The sequence below is a fragment of the Oryctolagus cuniculus genome, chromosome 3 (assembly GCF_964237555.1).
Source record: "Oryctolagus cuniculus chromosome 3, mOryCun1.1, whole genome shotgun sequence".
Taxonomy (NCBI): domain Eukaryota; kingdom Metazoa; phylum Chordata; class Mammalia; order Lagomorpha; family Leporidae; genus Oryctolagus; species Oryctolagus cuniculus.
Genome location: NC_091434.1, coordinates 166372261 through 166378260, shown reverse-complemented (window position 1 = coordinate 166378260; position 6000 = coordinate 166372261).

Below are 6000 nucleotides of genomic sequence, written 5' to 3'. Positions count from 1 at the left end.
ATGACATTGTTGGGTTACACTACGTGAGCATTTTTCTTTTTAATATTTCCAGATTACCCTCCAAGGAAACTAAAATAGTTTTCTTTCCCACCAAAATTGCTTTTGAAAGGGCTTCTTTCCATATTTTTCCCATATTAATATCATCAATAATTGAATCTACATGTATCTAAAACCAGAAATATACTTTGCTGTTTTACTTCACATTTCTTTATGAAGTCAAGTATCTTTATAATGTATTTGTTAGTCATTGGGGATTTCTCCTCTGTGAACTTTGTGTTCCTAAGTTATGACTACTTTTCTACTAATTTATTTGGCTTTAACTTACTGCTAAAGCTTTTTATATATCAGAGAAATTAAGGCTTGCCCTAATTTTGTGCTCCAAAATTTTCCCCAGTTCCTCTTTTTATTTTGCTTACTAAGTGTTTTTTCTCTATCTACAGAGATTTAAATATTTTTATCCAGTCCAAGTATCAACCCTTTTGTTAAGGCTTCTGGATTTTATTTATATTATGCTTGGAAAAGACTTGCCTACTTTTGTGTGAGATTAGGAAATTTTTTACTATATTTTTTCTAGTACATTTATGATTTCCTTGCTTTATTTCTCAATTTTGTTCCATCTGGAATTAATTTTTATGTAAGGGATAAGTCCACACCAACTTTCAGATAGATATATTCTCCTAGAATATATTTTTCAAGCATTTTATGTGTATTCTTTAATTTTGACAGTTTCTTTTTTCACAAATGAACAGAATCAACAGGCTTAAGTCTAAATATGAGATTGGTGTTAAAATGCACCCCGGCCAGCAAGTCTAATGATTTCCAGCTTTGTCTCAACTGAACTAAGTTTATAAGATTTACTCTTATCAGTAACACAGCACATTCATTTTTCCATGTATAAATGCCAAGGCCCAAATATTCAAACAGATATACAAACACCAGTGTGCACAGATATTGCTGTTGAAATTAAACAATGCAGTTACTTGAAATGTTTGTCCATGAGCTCATGTACAGATATCCTAACTCTGTGAGTTTCACTCTGTTGCTGTGTAATGTACATTACTCTGGTTACTTGAACATCAAACACACGAGAGGAGGGGCCAGTACCCATTACAAGAATATGTGGTCAGCTACAACAGGGGCCTGAGCTGCGGGGCAGAAATGTCACAGAGGGAAGACCTTTCAGGCTAGTCTCAAACCTGAGGTTGGCTTCCACTTTTGAGGCATTCGTATGAAGATCTGCTCTTCCATCAGAGGAGCCTGGGTGTGGAGGTGACTGGAATGGGCTCCCTAAAGCCCAGACCCCGTCTTTCCCCATCCCCTCTCCTCCTCAGGGCTCTCCTGTCAGCCACAGGACTCTGATGTAGTCCTTTGTTGGTGTGGTGGCCTGGGGTCCCAGGTGGCCAAATGCCCCTGCCCACCTGGGAAACATGGTCCTCTCCACTCTGTGGAGGCCTGGGGCCCGTCTTCCCAGGGGTCACCTTCTTCCACATAGCCCAGTTCTTTCCCTTCTCCTGTCCAAATTCTTTACCCACTCATCCACCTCCTAACACATACAAGTGCATTCTTGGACAAAAAAGTTCAATATGATTTAAAAGCTTAATCCTACTTCCTCTACTGGCTGAGCCGCAAGACTCTGCACATTTGAAACTAATTAAAAGATGTTGTACTGGAATTCCTAACTAGGCAGCCACACATGGATGTCCCTGAACCTCCTGTGTAACTGAGAAGTGGGTTGGGTGCCATGATCCTTAGGCAAGGGCAGGCTGCAGCTATCCAGACCAGCTCCCCAGAGCCAACACACCCGTGTCTTCCCAGCCCATGTTCAGTGATGCCACTCTAGCTTAGGATAAGCAATAGGGGTATCCACATCATGGGATTCAGCAAGTGCTACGAAATCAGAGCCACTTGTTAAACTCGTACCAGTTGTTAAACACCATCGCTGCTGTAAGGATTCTTTGGTTTCCTGGAACACTCATAGATCCCCATTTGAGCTAGCATAGCAAAAGAGGGGATTGATTATAAGAATCTGCTGGTGACACTCAGCGTGCCTAGGAGAAGGTGAGCAGATGGGCCTTAGGAAGGACCTGGGAGCAGGGATTTGAAAACCATCAGGACTTCCCATTTCATGTCTCTCTTCCCCTCTGTTTCATTGTCTCCTTTCAGTTACAGTCTGCCTCCACTCATTTCCAATCTGCAGGGAGGGACATGTGGCCCCTGCTCTAGGTCCACTCACCCAGGGAAAGACTGGGCTTTTTGTTCTGGCTCCAACTCCAAATTCTCAGGAAGGGAGTCAGACTGGAAGAAAATTCTACTGCCATCAGTGTCTGGTCAAGGTGAAGCTGAGTGGGAGTGGGTGGGGTCACCTCGTACCAATATTCACGAGAACTGGAGAAAGAAGAGGCTCGGTGGAAAGAAAAGAGATGGGGCAATCTGTGGGGAGCAACTCGGACTAGACTAAGTTACTGGAATTAAGACTTATTCTATGCATCTGCTCTCCCACAATATGGCGCTGGGAGAGGAGGAAACAGCTTCTACTCAGCTGCCTCCAGTTCAACCAATAAGCAGCAGGACCTGCTCCTGGTTGGAGGAGAGCAGCGTACTCGGCGTGTGGGTAGCAGAGTTGGGATTGGTGGAAGAGGACTATAAAGGAGGAGAGAGACAACATGCACCAGGAACATCTAAGGGGAACATCTGAGGGAACACCTGTGCAGCCCCCGAGAGAGCCGGCCAGCGGTGTGCCGCTCCCCCACGGAAGTGGGGAAAGTGGCAGGGGGAACCGCCCTTCCACAGAGGTGGAAGGGACGGTAGCCAACCCGGGAAGAACCAGCAGCAAACCCGGGGAGGGCCGAGCAGAGGAAAGAACAGTGCAGGGTCCTGTGTCGTTCCTCCACGAAGAGGGGGAGCGACATAATGGTGCCGTGACTCGGATATGAAGCCTAGGCAGGGTTTAGTGTCTTTCCTCCACGAAGACGGGGAGCGACATAATGGTGCCGTGACTCGGATATGAAGCCTAGGCAGGGTTCAGTGTCGTTCCTCCACGAAGAGGGGGAGCGACAGCAATCGACACAAGAGGATCAAGACATCCATAAAAACCTTTCTCAGCTATTGATAGCTCTCCCCATCATTGTCACTACGGCAGGGCTCCAGGCCCCACCTGGAGCGCAGTGGACCCTCTCTATCTGCAAGTTCCACATCCAAGGACCCAACCAGACCAGACAATATTCCTCCCAAAAAACTGTATCTGTACTGCACATGCATAGACTTTTTCATTGTTCCCTAAAAAGGCAGCGTTAACAACTAAGGTATTGTAAGTAATCTAAAGAGGATTTGAAGTGTGTGAGGGAGGAGGCAGATGTGGAGCCTAGCAGCTGGTTTACTCGCATCACATGTTAAAGTGCCAAGGTATGATACTGTCTCTATCTCTCAAATATACATATGTGTATAAATATATATACATCTATATGAACATGTATAGGTTCTGTGCAAATACTCACCATTTAAAATAAAGGACTCAAGTATCCATGGACTTTGGGATCCTTGAGGGTCCTGGAACCTATGTGTTGTGGAGACCAAAGGTAACTGTACATGTGCCTATTTCTCCAGTAACTTGGGCATTATGGGATGCTTTCTAGGTAAAAGGAGCCACTCTGGAATTACAGGGGGTAAGATGATTAAGACCTGTATCAGCTGCAAGTGGCAGGAAAACTAGCTTACAATGCTTGAACAGTCAGGAGAATCATCCTGATGTGGATAAACAGGCAGGAAGCTAGCTAGCTGTGAGGAGCTGGAACGCAATCCCTGCAAAATGATGCTGTCTCTTTAACTGTCAATTTGCTGCACCCACCTTCCCAGGATGCACCTGTCACCTCCAGGACCAAGGCCCATACTAAGATCCCTCTCCACAGGTGAGCACTCGGACATGCCCCTCTCCACCACAGAGCTGGGCCGCACTTTTCCCTCTCCCACACCAATCCATCTCAGAGGGACCTTCCCAGTTATAGGTACCGATTTTGGTTTTCCTTTTCTCTCCAGTTTATGGGCAATTCTTTGACCCACTCACGTTGGGTACTCCTCTGTGCAGGGAGGCCCACGTTCACATGTGAATGTGATGATTCCTCCACTGCCAGATAAACTCTGCTCCTATCTGCACACAACACCAGTCTCCAGTTAGTACCTCCATCTCCATGGGAGACAAGAACCTAGATCAAAAATTAATATATTCACCGCCTGTGGGGAGCAACTCGGACTAGACTAAGTTACTGGAATTAAGACTTATTCTATGCATCTGCTCTCCCACAATATGGTGCTGGGAGAGGAGTAAACAACTTCTACACAGCTGCCTCTCGCCAATTTGACTGATGAGCTGCAGGAGCTGATCTTGCTCCTGATTGGAGGAGAGCAGCGTACTCGGCGTGTGGGTAGCAGAGTTGGGATTGGTGGAAGAGGACTATAAAGGAGGAGAGAGACAACATCCACCAGGAACATCTAAGGGGAACATCTATCTGAAGGAACACCTGTGCAGCCCCCGAGAGAGCCGGCCAGCGGTGTGCCGCTCCCCTGCGGAAGTGGGGAAAGTGGCAGGGGGAGCCGCCCCTCCACGGAGGTGGAGGGATTGGAAGCCAACCCGGGAAGGACCAGCAGCAAACCCGCGAAGGGCCGAGCAGACAAAAGAACAGTGCAGGGTCCTGTGTCGTTCCTCCGCGAACGGGGGAGCAACAACTGCCCACATCAGTCTTATCCAGCCAGAAGTCCAACAATAGGACATTTCCCAAATTTGTTAATTCAGCAGCTCAGGAACCAGTCTGTCCCATGTTTCTCCTTTATCATATTCAGACTAATGCCTTCATGGAGATGAGCCAGCTATCACAGTTCCAGTCATCACGAACAAGAAAGGGACTGTTTCTCCTCTTTGCTGCTTTTTTGTTTTAAGATTTATTTATTTATTTATTTATTTGAAAGGCAGAGTTAGAGAGTTAGAGATGAGAGAGAGAATCTTCCACCTGCTGGTTCACTCCCCAAATGGCCACAATGACCAGGGCTGGGTCAGGCTGAAGCCAGGAGCCAGAAGCTTCTTCCGGGTCTCCCACATGGGTACAGGGGCTCAAGGACTTGGTTCATCCTCCACTGCTTTCCCAGACACATTAGCAAGGAGCTGGATGGGAAGTGGAGCAGCCATGATTTGAACCAGTGCCCATATGGGATGCTGGTGCTGCAGGCCATGGCTTTAACACACTGTGCCACAGCACTGGCCCCTCTCTGCTGGTTTTTAAGACTGAAGAAACTTTTCTCAGAATGCTAACTTCCTCTGAGACCCAGAATGAGATGCCCACGTTAGAGCTTTCATTGAGCGTGACCAGCTTCGGCCAAAGAAAACTCAACTCTAAGCCATGGAAGAGGGGAACAATGGAACAAAATTGGGAAATACTAGAATGAAAGAAAGGAAACCATTAGTGGAGGCTACTACATACCCTTTCTGAGTGTGAAACAGTGCAATCAGACAAAAGAGACAAAAATACTCTGATTTGGGCCTGGTGCTGTGGTGCAGTGGATTAGACCCCCAGCCTGCACTGCCAGCATCATATATGGACTCTGATTCAAGTCCCAGCTGTTCCTGTTCTGATCCAGCTCTCTGCTATGGCCTGGGACAGCAGTGGAAGATGGCCCAGGTCCTTGGGCCCCTGCACCTGCACGGGAGACCAGGAAGAAGCTCCTGGCTCCTGGCTTCGGATTGGCTCAGCTATGGCCGTTGCTTTTAAAAAAATAAAAATAAAAATAAATGTTCTGGCTTTAAGTGGCATTTCTCCAAGCCCTTAGCTATCTTATTCAGACCTCTGGCCTGCTGGCCAGTCTTGTGAACCCTAGCTATAGACCTCTCCAGTAGAACCTGGTTTTTATCTGCCCACTTCCCCTTCTTGATTTATACTAATTAGTAACAGAGTCAGCTCCCTGCATGGCCTTCTCGCTGCTAAATCAAGATTTTGAACCCATGAAACTTCATGG